At 46.6% G+C, this 11,129-nt stretch overlaps 1 long non-coding RNA gene across 3 annotated transcripts; it reads left to right on the top strand.

The window, feature by feature from the left end:
- Positions 1-3,474: 3,474 nt before the first annotated feature.
- On the top strand, positions 3,475-10,426 carry LOC102373044. Of its 3 annotated transcripts, XR_001357580.2 has the most exons (5): positions 3,475-3,914; positions 4,022-4,157; positions 4,332-4,709; positions 5,136-5,288; positions 9,667-10,426. It is a non-coding gene; the product is annotated as an uncharacterized LOC102373044 (long non-coding RNA). The 3 variants fall into 3 exon arrangements; XR_001357579.2 differs by having other exon boundaries at positions 3,475-4,157; positions 9,667-10,423; XR_323183.3 differs by having other exon boundaries at positions 3,475-4,157; positions 4,412-4,709; positions 9,667-10,422.
- The last annotated feature ends 703 nt before the right edge of the window (positions 10,427-11,129 follow it).

Here is an 11,129-nt window from a genome sequence, read left to right as displayed (position 1 = left end):
GGAGGGTAGTGGGAGCTGCTACAAATGCAAGGAACTAGTTTTCTCGTAACACGGTTACATGGAACAGATAATGAGCCAGCAAGCCCAGGGTGATGCTGCTGCCTTTTTCCTTGTGCTTCTGGTGGAAGACCCGAGGGCTGCCTTCAATTAAGCTCTTTACATTAGATTTGTCTGCGTTGATGAATTATGTCACAAATTAGCCTTAATGAAACGGTAAAAAGTGGTTGAGGCCAATATGAGATGAGCATCTGGTGAAGAATGGCCTCGATTCTCATAGGACTATCTAGGCTTTGAAAGCCAAGTCCTTTCTCCCAGCCGCAACACACCCTGCTGCAGCGTGGACTGAACCACCCTCTGGAAACTGGCTAAGAAATGGTCATGTCCAAGGGGTTATCCAGTTCAGCACACCCCTAAGCAACACAGTGTTGTATGTTGTTCTCCTGACTGTTGGGATTTGGGGGGTAGAAGAGATGAATCTGTTTCTTTACAGTACGGGGAGAAAAATGGCTGGAGCAGTTCAGGGGAACGGGACCCATTCTTCTGTAAACTGGACAAGTCAATTAACCTGGCCATGCCTCTCATTTCCCATCTGTAACAGCCGCCTTTGACAAGTGTTACATTTTGACTGTTCAGGAGCATCTTGGAAGAGACGGTGACATTCCTCCATTAGTCTTTGTGCCTCACTTTAGAGGCAGCATCTTCAGGACATCATGCTGCCCCCAATAATCAGAATAAACTCTTCAGTTGAAGACTGTCCAGCAGCCCAGAAAACAATTTGATAAGTCAGCAAGGTCTGAAAGACCCCTGCTCTGTTCCCAGCAGCTCCTGGCCCCATTGTCTCTTGCCATTCAAAGGTTGTGGCTTGTCCACAGCGAAGCGCAAAGGTCTCTTGTCATGCACATCTTCCACTTCTCCACCATTATGTATATAAACACATTTAGCGCATGAGCAACAGAGGCGGTTTTTGATCTGCTTGCTTAATGCACAATTCACTGAAATTGGTCTGTCTGAATGTGTTTGTTTTTTTTTTTTGTTGGGTTTTTTTTTTTTTTTTTTTTTTAAGTGACTGAACCACCTGAGAGCAATGCTGCCTTGAAACCTGGTTATTTAATATCCATTACAGGGGAAGGGAAAGGTCCTGAGTTGCATTTACATTCCAGCAGGGAAAAGGAGTGTCATGATTTAAAAGCGAGTTAGCGAGACCAGGGGAGGCATTGTTTAAAAGCTATTTGTTTAATGAAATCGTAAAAATGAATTTAGATGAATTTCTCAAATTGCCATGCTGAGGCCCCACTTTCAAAGTTTCCCAACGTTTATGTGTATGAATCACTGAGCGTGGCATTCGTCCTCCGAGCTGCCGTGATTCTGGCTTTAATGGCTCTTCATTCTGGGAACAGATGGCTCTGGAGACTGCTGACTTTAGCAGTTCAACTTTCTGAAAACATTGGACACTGCGTGAACAACTCTTGGGGGTTTTTTTATTGTTGTTTTTGTTTTTTTGAGCTGAAAAGCTAGAACTGTCTGCTTGCATCTGGAGGAGCCCTGGGAAACAGGGAGTGGGAAGGTCTGATGCCCAGCATAACCCTAACACACACTCCTCCTCAAAACCCCATTGCAATTTGGCCCCTTAAGCCTAGATCAGCAATTCTCGACTAGGGTGTCACAACACTCTGGGGTGCCTTGAGATCCTTCCACGGGTGCCCTGCAATGTTAACACTGTTGGATGTGCAAACATGATTCATGAAGTTAACCCCAGAGATTTTGATTCAGTAACCTGTAACGTTAAAAATACTCTGACCTGCTGAGGTCTTTCTGAGTTCTTTGCAACAGGAGAACTGCTCTAATTTTTTCACAGCAGGAAAACTGTGACACAACCCAAGACCTGGTGTTTTCCAAGGGTGCCTTGGTCTAGAAAGGCTGAGAACCACTGAACAGATGTAACATGGATGGACTCGAAAGCCAAATCCATCTGCGAATTGGGAGGGGAGGTGTGGAATTCAGATCCCGCGTTCCCTTTGGACCCTTACGGTGCAAGTCCTGAGATGCGGCCCCCTCTCCTACTAATACACGTCTGTGCAGCCCTTATAAAAGTGATGCTGACACGAGTGCTTACAGAGCTGGGGGTAACTACTGCCACCACAAGCGTTACCCTGGGCTCCGAGGGTGAGAGCCTAGCCTCCTATGGGGAAACTTCTGTGGCCTTCAGTGGGGCTAGGTTTGTGCGAGTCAAGAAGTGATCAGGGGCAGCTAACCCTCAACGTCTTCTGTGCCATGAGATATAAGTTAACAACCTTTGCCTCTATTTAGTTGCTGTTCCTCAGCCAGAGGAAAAGCATCCAGTCCCCATGCTGCTTGTTGAGACATTGATATCACTGGGATCGGCAGAAAAAAAATCAACCTAGCGCTCCCGCTGCAGAAATGCTGTCTCTGTTGCTGGGATCATATTGAAAGCCAGTCCTCTGAGGTAAGCCCTATTGCTTTAGATACGTACCTACTTGTAGGCATCTCACAAGACCGAGTGCCTCAGCTCCTCTGCATGGCGCTGAACCTGAAGCTCTTCAGCTGTTCTGCTCTGACAGTGTTAGCAGTACTTGGGGGCTCCTTATTTAATGCCTTTTCTCCCCTGAGCAAAGGAGAGGAGGAGGATGCACCAGCGTCTCCAAGCTAGAGGCAGGAGTGCTCTGTAGCTCCAGGTCCCTCAATTGTGAGGGACTTTTTTTTTTTGTACACGTGTTAATTACTTTAGCATAACAGTACCTCGTGAACAGACTTCCTAAGGCTGAAAGGGGAATAGACTAGAATAAGATGTAAAATTGCAGCAGCTGCTTTGAGGAGCTATTTAGGGATGTGATGAAAAGCATTGAATGAAGTTGTTCAGGTTGGCTAGCTTATTTTTCCTGCATAACCAGGGACTTCTTCCTCTCCTGGGAAATTTCCATGGGGATTAGAGGGGTATTTGTTTTAGTGGTCTCCATCCCCAACCTTCCCCGTGGTCCTGGAGGTGACCGAGTGACTGCAGCGCACTGTGGGACCGATTGTTATCTGCAGATGGATCAGGTGATCCCTGTTTGTTTTCCCCAGTAGCTGCTTTTAATTAGCATCACTTAAAATACATTTCCAGCATGTGCAGTAATGAGAGCGCTGTTCTAGCACTCAGTCCTGCCTGAGCCAGGACCACTGTACCACGCGATGGCACTGGTAGACACTGTCTTGTCCTGTCTAGCTTGCCTTTCTGGTATGTTAGCTCTAGACTACATTCCCATTTACCTGTTCATCTTCCTTCTGCTCTCCTGCTTCTGTTGCTAGCAGCAGTTGCCACTCCTTCCCTGCTCTGCCTGTTTGAGATTTGCCACACCTGATCTGTTTGCTTTGCTCAGGGCCGAGCTTGGGCAAGGTGGGGCTTCCAGGAGCTGTTAATGAGGCAGGCTATATAAGCACTGGCCCTTCTTTGCATGGATTGTCCTGTCTTTAATGGGCATCAGCAACACCTGCTCCTGTTGCACCTTTGCTGGGGTTTGATCGAGACGGGGGAGTTTCTCTTTTTGGAATGGCTGGCTGTGGGGGGTGATATTTTGCTCCCACTGAAGTCAATGGCAGTATTCCCATAGACATTGCAGGGGCCAGGATTTCACCCAGTCTGCTTTAACTATCACTAGGCCACAGATGTTGCTTGGAATGGGTGGCTCGGGAGCCTGATCCTTCTGAGCCTGTCTCGGGTGCTAGGGTAGGAAGAAAGAATCGCTGCAGCACGTCTGGCCGTGCTAGCCAGAAAAGGCAGAGCTGAAGGGAAGGGGTTTGATGGGCTGCCCTCTGTCTCTATTATGACTCAAGCTGGCTCTTGGCAGCATTGATTAAGAGCTGGCAGGATGAGGCTGAGCTGCTGTAGTAGCAACTGTCCAGGGGTTTCATGGCTGGTGAGACAGGAGCAAAGGGGCATGGGGCAGGGAGCTTAGCTCAAATACCTGGGTTCTGTCTGGTGAATGTTTTATCTACTGCATTGAAATATTGCTGTGGATTTCAGCATGACCCAAACAAGTCAGGCTTTTCTTAAACAAGGCCCTGCTGATTGTGCTGCACAGAGGCTACAATGAGGAGCCAACCGTTTAGTTTTGCTGCCCATGCTGAATGAAGTAACCAAGCATGCATGCAGGGAAATGGTAAGCTTGGCTTAAAAAAAGTCCACTTTCTAATCTTGTGTTTTTGATGCAGAAGGTAGTAACAGGCCAGATTTCAATCTTGGGGTATACATCTGGGGTACTGATTTTTGCTGGATGTTTGCTGGATTTACAGGGGTTAAGACTGAAATTTGGACTCTGCACTTCTGCTTTCAGACCATAGAGAAGCGGCAGGAAGAGCAGAAAAATCCAGGGCCCAGCTTCTGATCTGTGTTTCCCCTCTTTCCTGTGCACAGAGCAGCTCTGGTGAGGTTGGCAAAGAGGTTTGGATTCGCACTTCTTGGCCTGAGACTAGACTTGTGTCCTGCAGTTCAGAGCCTGGCCACATGTGCTCTCTACAAGAATGAAAGCGGCGTGATTTGTGCTCTGATCAAAGTGAAGTGAACCCCTGTAACCTTCCTACTTAAAGGTTCCCTGCCTCGGGCAGTGTTTGAAGGATCTCCTGTAACAACGCCTCTGAAAAATGTCCTGCTATATTTCTTTTTTTTTTATATAAAGATTTGCTGGGGCCTGACACTTACCTGCAAATAACTTGTAAGTATGAATTCTTTTTATAAAGTCAGTGCCTGGCTTGTTCTGTGTGGCAGGGAACCTAACTTCTTCCCAAGGGAGAGGTGCTGTGTGTGGCTCCTAGTCTAACACAGCATGGCTGAATTTAATTGGATTTCATTAGCTGAATGGGGGCTGGCTTGTTTAGATGCCAGGTCTCTGAGAGACCCAGGAGATGGTGGAAGTGGTGTGGGATGACGGACCTACCTTGGGGTTAGCAGCTGCTCTGCTGCTGGAGACTGTGTGTAATAGGATGCAAAATAAATGCTGTAATGTTGGGTGGGGGAGAGAAGAAAACAATCCCTGGGCACTTTTCTTTGTGTGTGTGAGCATTAACCTAGGTGTCCTGGCCAAATTTAAATGCTGCTGTTTGCATTTGCCCTGCCTACAGCTCCCCTTGTATTTTCTCAGGTGAACAAAATGTTCTTGTTGTCTCTGGTCCTGTTCATCAGTTGCTGTTTTCCATACCCAAAGTGGCTTGCACATCAGTGCCTGTCAGAGCGAGTTCTGTTCCATTCGTCAGCTGCTTTCGGAGTCTCCTGAATAACGAGATCATGCAGAAAGGTAATAGCATTCGGATGAGATCGGAGAGGTCCTCTTGTTTGATCCTCTACTGTCCTTACACTGAACCATCCAAATCAGATGTGTTTGGTAGTGAGATGCTCTCCATGTGCCTGCCATGATGGGGACCAGTCACTCACAAAGGGCTTGTTTCAATTTTCCGGTGCCTAGGGCCCCAGTGATGGAAGGGGATTCACCTATGAAGAAGTCGATACCACCACTGCATTATCTCTGACTTGTGCTGCAGAGGGATGCTGGGAGATGCTCTGAATGGGTGCAACTATATATGGGTGCACTGACTGGTCTGTGATGGCCAGGTCTGATCCCTTTGCAAGCAGAAGATTACAGGTTGTTTCCATGTTACCCCCTAACTCCTGCAGGCCTTTTTGTCTGGGGACTTGCAGATACCAGGTTCGACTAGGAGAACCTGAGCAGTGTTTGGGCCCAGAGACTGGCCTGGGAGCAAGTGAGAGGATGGTGTGAGAGGTTAGAGCCAGACGGACATCTGCCTCCAAGATCTCTGTTCTCCACCTGCACTTTTAATGGAGGTTCAAGGAAGGTCATTCTCCTCCCACTTATCAGGCAGCAGAGAAGCCTGACGAAATAGCTGGGCCAAGGCATTAAAGCCAAAGCCTGTCTTCTTCCTCTGGCATTCAGGAGGCATGGGCGGAGGAAGCCAGCAGTGAGAGATGCCTCCTGCCAGGGCAGGAGGTGCCAAGTTGTTGGATGTTGCAGTGTGAGGTGAGTCTTCCTTGTGGCTAATGCAGCCTCCATTTTCCCTGTTTGCACAGTGCAGCTAATGGCACTCACCCTCCCTGGGGAGCAGAGCAGCAGCGTATGTTTGTGGTTTTGGTGAGTAACCGGAGAGCTCTGGCCGCGCAAGTGCATTAATGCAGCAACAAACCCACTTGAGCTATGCATTCGGCAGGCACCAGGACTGCAAATAGGTGACCTTGGAGGAGAAGGAAGCCTCCCTGGCCTTGTAAATGCTGCCGTGCTAAATATCATGCCTCCAAAGGGTTACTTTGGAACAAAACTGCAAGGAAGTTGCCTGTTCTTTTGAGAGTCCAACTCTTACAGGGATTAGTGAGAGTTGGATGTAAGGAGTAAATGGGCAACAGGCCTGGTAAAGAGGGCATTGAATTGAGAGGCAGGAGTCTCGGGTACTGTTCATAACTGCCATGGGCTCTGCCTGTAGTTTGTGTTTTTTCCTTCTGCCTCCCTGCTTGCTCTCACCATTTTAGCACATTGCTGTGTGATGAAGATGCTTCCTCTCCCCTTACTGTTGCATGTTAACCATTAAGGGATGCTCATCCCCGTGCCTTGCCCTTGCCTCCTTTAGCATATGCTGCCTGGTAACACTCTTCCCTTCGAGAGAGATGAGCAGAAAAAGCATCCATCAGCAGGGCTGCCAACTCTTGCAATCGGATTCGGAGCCTTGCGATTATCTAATAGGTTTTTTCCTTGAAGCACCGGCTCCTGGAGTCATGTGATGAAATCTAAAGCAGGAGTTCTCGTGTCTTCTGAACCCCCCCCTTATGTCTAGGCCATGTAGTTGTGGAGGACCGCTTGGAAATGTGACCCGGCTGCTCGTTCTGGGCTTAGAAACCAGAAGCTGCCTTTGAAATTAACTGAGGGATTTAGCTCGATCTGTCGGCTTCCTCCATCACAGTGGCTTAGAAAGTAGCAAGAGCCAGAGAAGAACTTGTCTCCGATTGGTTGCATAAGCTTAAGCTCCCTCCCACTGTAGACAGGGATGCCAAAATACTCGGTGTCCTGGGGATCAGCGATGATGATGATGTCTTCCAAGCTCCCCTCCGCCTGCTGTCCCTGCTGCTGCTGCTGTGTGCACCACAGCAACAGGCTCAAGGAGCAGGCATCTTCTCAGCCTCACAGTGTCAGATCAGGACTGCTCTGATCCCCAGTCCCTCTTGTAAGGAGATGATTTTCCTGCATCATAAAACTCTGACATCTCAGAAACTTCCTGGCCTGATTCAGGAGAGTCACATTCTCAATTTTTTTTTTTTTTTTTTTTTTTTTTTTTTTAACTAAAACTCTAGAAAATTGGGCCAATCCATGTGGATTTTTAAAGATTTTTCTTATTTTGGTTTTTTTTTGTTTGTCTTTGTTTTGAATGTCAATTTGGCCTCTTTTCTTTGTGTTGTGTGTGTGTGTTTTTTTTTTTGTTTTTTGTTTTTTTTTTTTAAGCAACATAAAATTTACATTTTGAAACCAAAGTTGGTTTTGATACAAAAATGAGCCGTTATTAATGTAGAAAATGCCATGTTGGAAGATCCTCATGTTGGTTTCAGAATGCTGTTAAAGCTGTTTGAAGGTACAGAGACAGGCAACAAAGTGATTAGTGGTATGAAGGGCCCTCCATATGAGGAGGGACTAAGCAGGTTAGGTCTATATTCAGTTTGGAGAAGAGATGCCTGAGGGGAGACATAAGGATTTACAAAACACTAAATGGTGGAGAGGAAATAAATAGGGATTGATTATTTGCTGTCTTTCACAGTACCAGAATTAAAGGGTCACAAAACAAAAACTAGTAGGCAGTAAATTTTAAAATTAGCAAAAGGAAGTTTTTTTGGGGGGTTTTTTTGTTTGTTTTTTTCACACAGCGCGTCAACAAAGTGTGGACCTTGTTGCTACCAGATATTGCAGGAGCTGATATTTAGCCAGATTGAAGAGGAAAAAAAAAAAAAGGGATTGGACAAATTCTTGGAGGAAAGGGGCATTGGTAGCTATTGAGCATGGGAGTTAGGGGTGCAGCCTCTGAATTGGAAGTTGCTGGAACTGAAATGCTGGAGGCTGCAAGTGAGAAGTGACCGGGGTTTTTCCTACCCAGCTCGCTCTCCCTTTTAGCACCCACTGTGACACGGGACACTGGGCCAGATGGACCTACTGCTTGACCCAGTAAATGGCAGCTCTTCTGTTTTAAACCCACCCTTTCCTGGGATCAGTCAGTGTCCTACGACAGTTTGTGTTTGGTTTTTTTTGCATTCCACCCCTTGCTCCCATCCAGTGCTAGTAACAAAGCCCTTAATTGTCTTTAAACACAGTGTTAAACCTTGGGGGACACAGGCAAGGCTTGATAATCTGCCTCTGCTAGCAAACTCTCTCCCCCTTTCTCTTGCCAAAACTTTGATCTCGGCTTTTATCTTGGATACTCCTGGATGTACTCTGAGGGGAAAGACCTGGCTAGAAAAATTAGAGGGCACTTGCTTTCTAGCAGTGCTTTGTTTCTCCCTGTTTCTCTGCCGCCTGTCTTGTACTGCTCTATGTAGCTCTTATCCTGCTCTCATCACTGTGGTCTCGAGTGCCTTCCAGCTGGGCATTAGCTGATGTGACTAACATCTGTCACAGGGGGTTTGTTCTCTTATCTTCTTCCCTTTGGGACTGGATTGGACAGTGAACGCTCTCTGCGGATCAGACTTCAGGCCAAATTCTTTACTGGTGGAAATCGGCTCTTCAGCCAGTTGACACCAGAAGAAAATTTGGCTCTGTGAGATCACATGAGCCCTGTGCTCCCTCAAGTTGTTCTGCATAGACTGGGATTTAATCTCTAAGGCATAAACAGTTAAATGCACTGGTGCAATGCAATGTTGCACTCCCACTAATGCAATGTTACGGTTGGGAAATTCATCATTCAGAAGTCTAGGATTCCAAAATTATCAGCAATATCAATTTTCCCATTTTGTTTTGCAAGCAGCACTTTGCCGATTTTTGTTTTCCCTTTTTAAAATGTAAATCTTTAATGTAGTGTGTGGTTTTGCTTGTATGCACTAGATCTCAAACCAGGGGTTGCCAACCAATATAAAGGGGGTGTAAACATCCTATAACGATAAATGGGAAGGGAGATGTGGCTAGATGGGGGGAGGGGTCCTGGGATGGAGTAGGGGATTCTGGTATGAAAAGGTTGTAAACTCCTGCTATACACTGCACGTACAGTACACCGGATATGCAGTGGATTATATTCTTTGAATTGACCCCAGTATGGATCCTGTTTGGATTGCAAACACCACAGGCTGGCTAAATCCAATGAAGAAAACATATCTTCATTAAAATTAAAGAAGTTATGAAGCTGTGTTTTATTTCTAGAAATGATTTTGTGTGCAAAGATTGGGGTGGGGGGTGGAGGGAGGCACAGGTTTTGACTTGCTTTGACTCCTTTAAAAAAAAAAAAAAAAATCTTTCCTAGAATAAGAAAGCAAGCAAAGGGCTCCCAAAGACAACCACCCAGCAGCATGAATTAATCCAGTGTCGGCAGGAGGTGGCTGTGGCTGTGCAACTAAATACAGTGAAATAATGTAAATTTGGATAAAGTGTTTGTTTTTTTTTCTTGATGTTGTTTTGTTTTGGTTTTGTTTCCCTCTAGGGTTATTTGGCTCTACATTATGGCCCAGTCTCACCAACCCCGTCATGCTGCAGCATCCTCAAAGATCTGCGTTAGTGATGCCAAGACAGATCAGCTTTGGACTTTTTTGCTAAACTGCCCCTGGTTCCTGCCTGTTAGCTTTTCTGAACAGTGACACAGCCCACCCTTCGCTATAGCACTTAGTTCCCGTGCTGGAGAAGGAAGGAGCTAGTCTGTTTGTTTCTCTGGGCATTGGTTGGATTGGCTCTCATCTTTACATGCCCCAGTAACTGTTTTCTCCTTGTGGCCTAATGCAAGATAACTAGTGTTAAGTTCTGAAATCGTTCAAGGGTCACCGGAGCTAGTTGCTGTTTCTCTGGCTGTTGCAAAGGGCAACACTTCCTCGGGAACAAGGCAGCTCCAGTTCTCAGTGTCCGGGCGTCGTTTAGACTAGGAATAGTTAACTGCCTGAGTCAGGGTCATTATGTAAGCTGCAATCTCGCTCCCTTTCTCTTTCAAAATGCCAGGTGTCGCTTTCAAGACTCAGTGATGATCTCTATGTTTTCCTTATGGGTTTTAATGAGAATAGAGTACCGTCTTTATGAACTGGTGCATGCCTGTGAGAAATGTAAATGGGGAGCAGGCATGTGTGCCAGAGCAGCTGAGATCCTGAACCTGATCATGTTACACTGTGTGTTTTTGATATTTTTTTAACAATTTTTTTGTAATAGACTTTGCATCCGAGAGAGAGTTGGCTGAATGGTTTTATTTAAAAAAAAAAAAAAAAAAAAACCAAACAAACCCTGAAATAAAGAGTGTTGGATATGTTTGTACGTTTGACATTAAAACAGCATTCTTTCGTGGCCTTGAGTTCTTAACCTGTTGTTCGTCTCCTCTCAGAAAGGTGCTGGGTGCATTTTATAGGGCACTGCCTACAGGCCCTGTAGTGCAAGGTGCTGTACAAATAAAAGGTAAAGCTTACTTGCGATGAGTTTCCAACCCAAAGAGACAAGGCCATGCCGAGGGAGAACTACCCCCTTCATTTTACAGGTGCAGAGCAGTGGGGCAGTAAGGGATTTGAGGTGGAGTTATCACAGGGGCTCACAGCCACAAGTGGGCTCACATGGCAGATTGCATTTGCAGCTTCAGGGCCTGGCATGGAGGGAGCTCTTTAGGAAATGTGGCCCTGTGGGATGAGCTCAAGGTCGCAAAATCAGTGAACAAGCCCTGATCTGCACAGTCCTAGTCCAGCACCTTAGGTGCCCCACTTTGCTTCCTTTCCACACTGAGTGCCGGCTGGGAACTTGGCTGTTTCTTGGCACTATGCTACCAGGGCTCCTGGACCTAGACGAGCAGGACTCTTGCATTTATCCTTAAGGTGAGGGTGCAAGTAACCCTTGAAGGGTCTCTGTGCCTACTCCCCCTCAGGCTGCAGCCTCCCTGGGTCTGGCTTTCCCCAGCTGGGGAAGGTGGATAGGGTCAAC

Source organism: Alligator sinensis, unplaced genomic scaffold (genome assembly GCF_000455745.1).
Source record: "Alligator sinensis unplaced genomic scaffold, ASM45574v1 scaffold400_1, whole genome shotgun sequence".
NCBI classification, from domain to species: domain Eukaryota; kingdom Metazoa; phylum Chordata; order Crocodylia; family Alligatoridae; genus Alligator; species Alligator sinensis.
The sequence above is the reverse complement of the archived record's forward strand: the minus strand, read 5'-3'. Positions and strand labels throughout refer to the sequence as shown.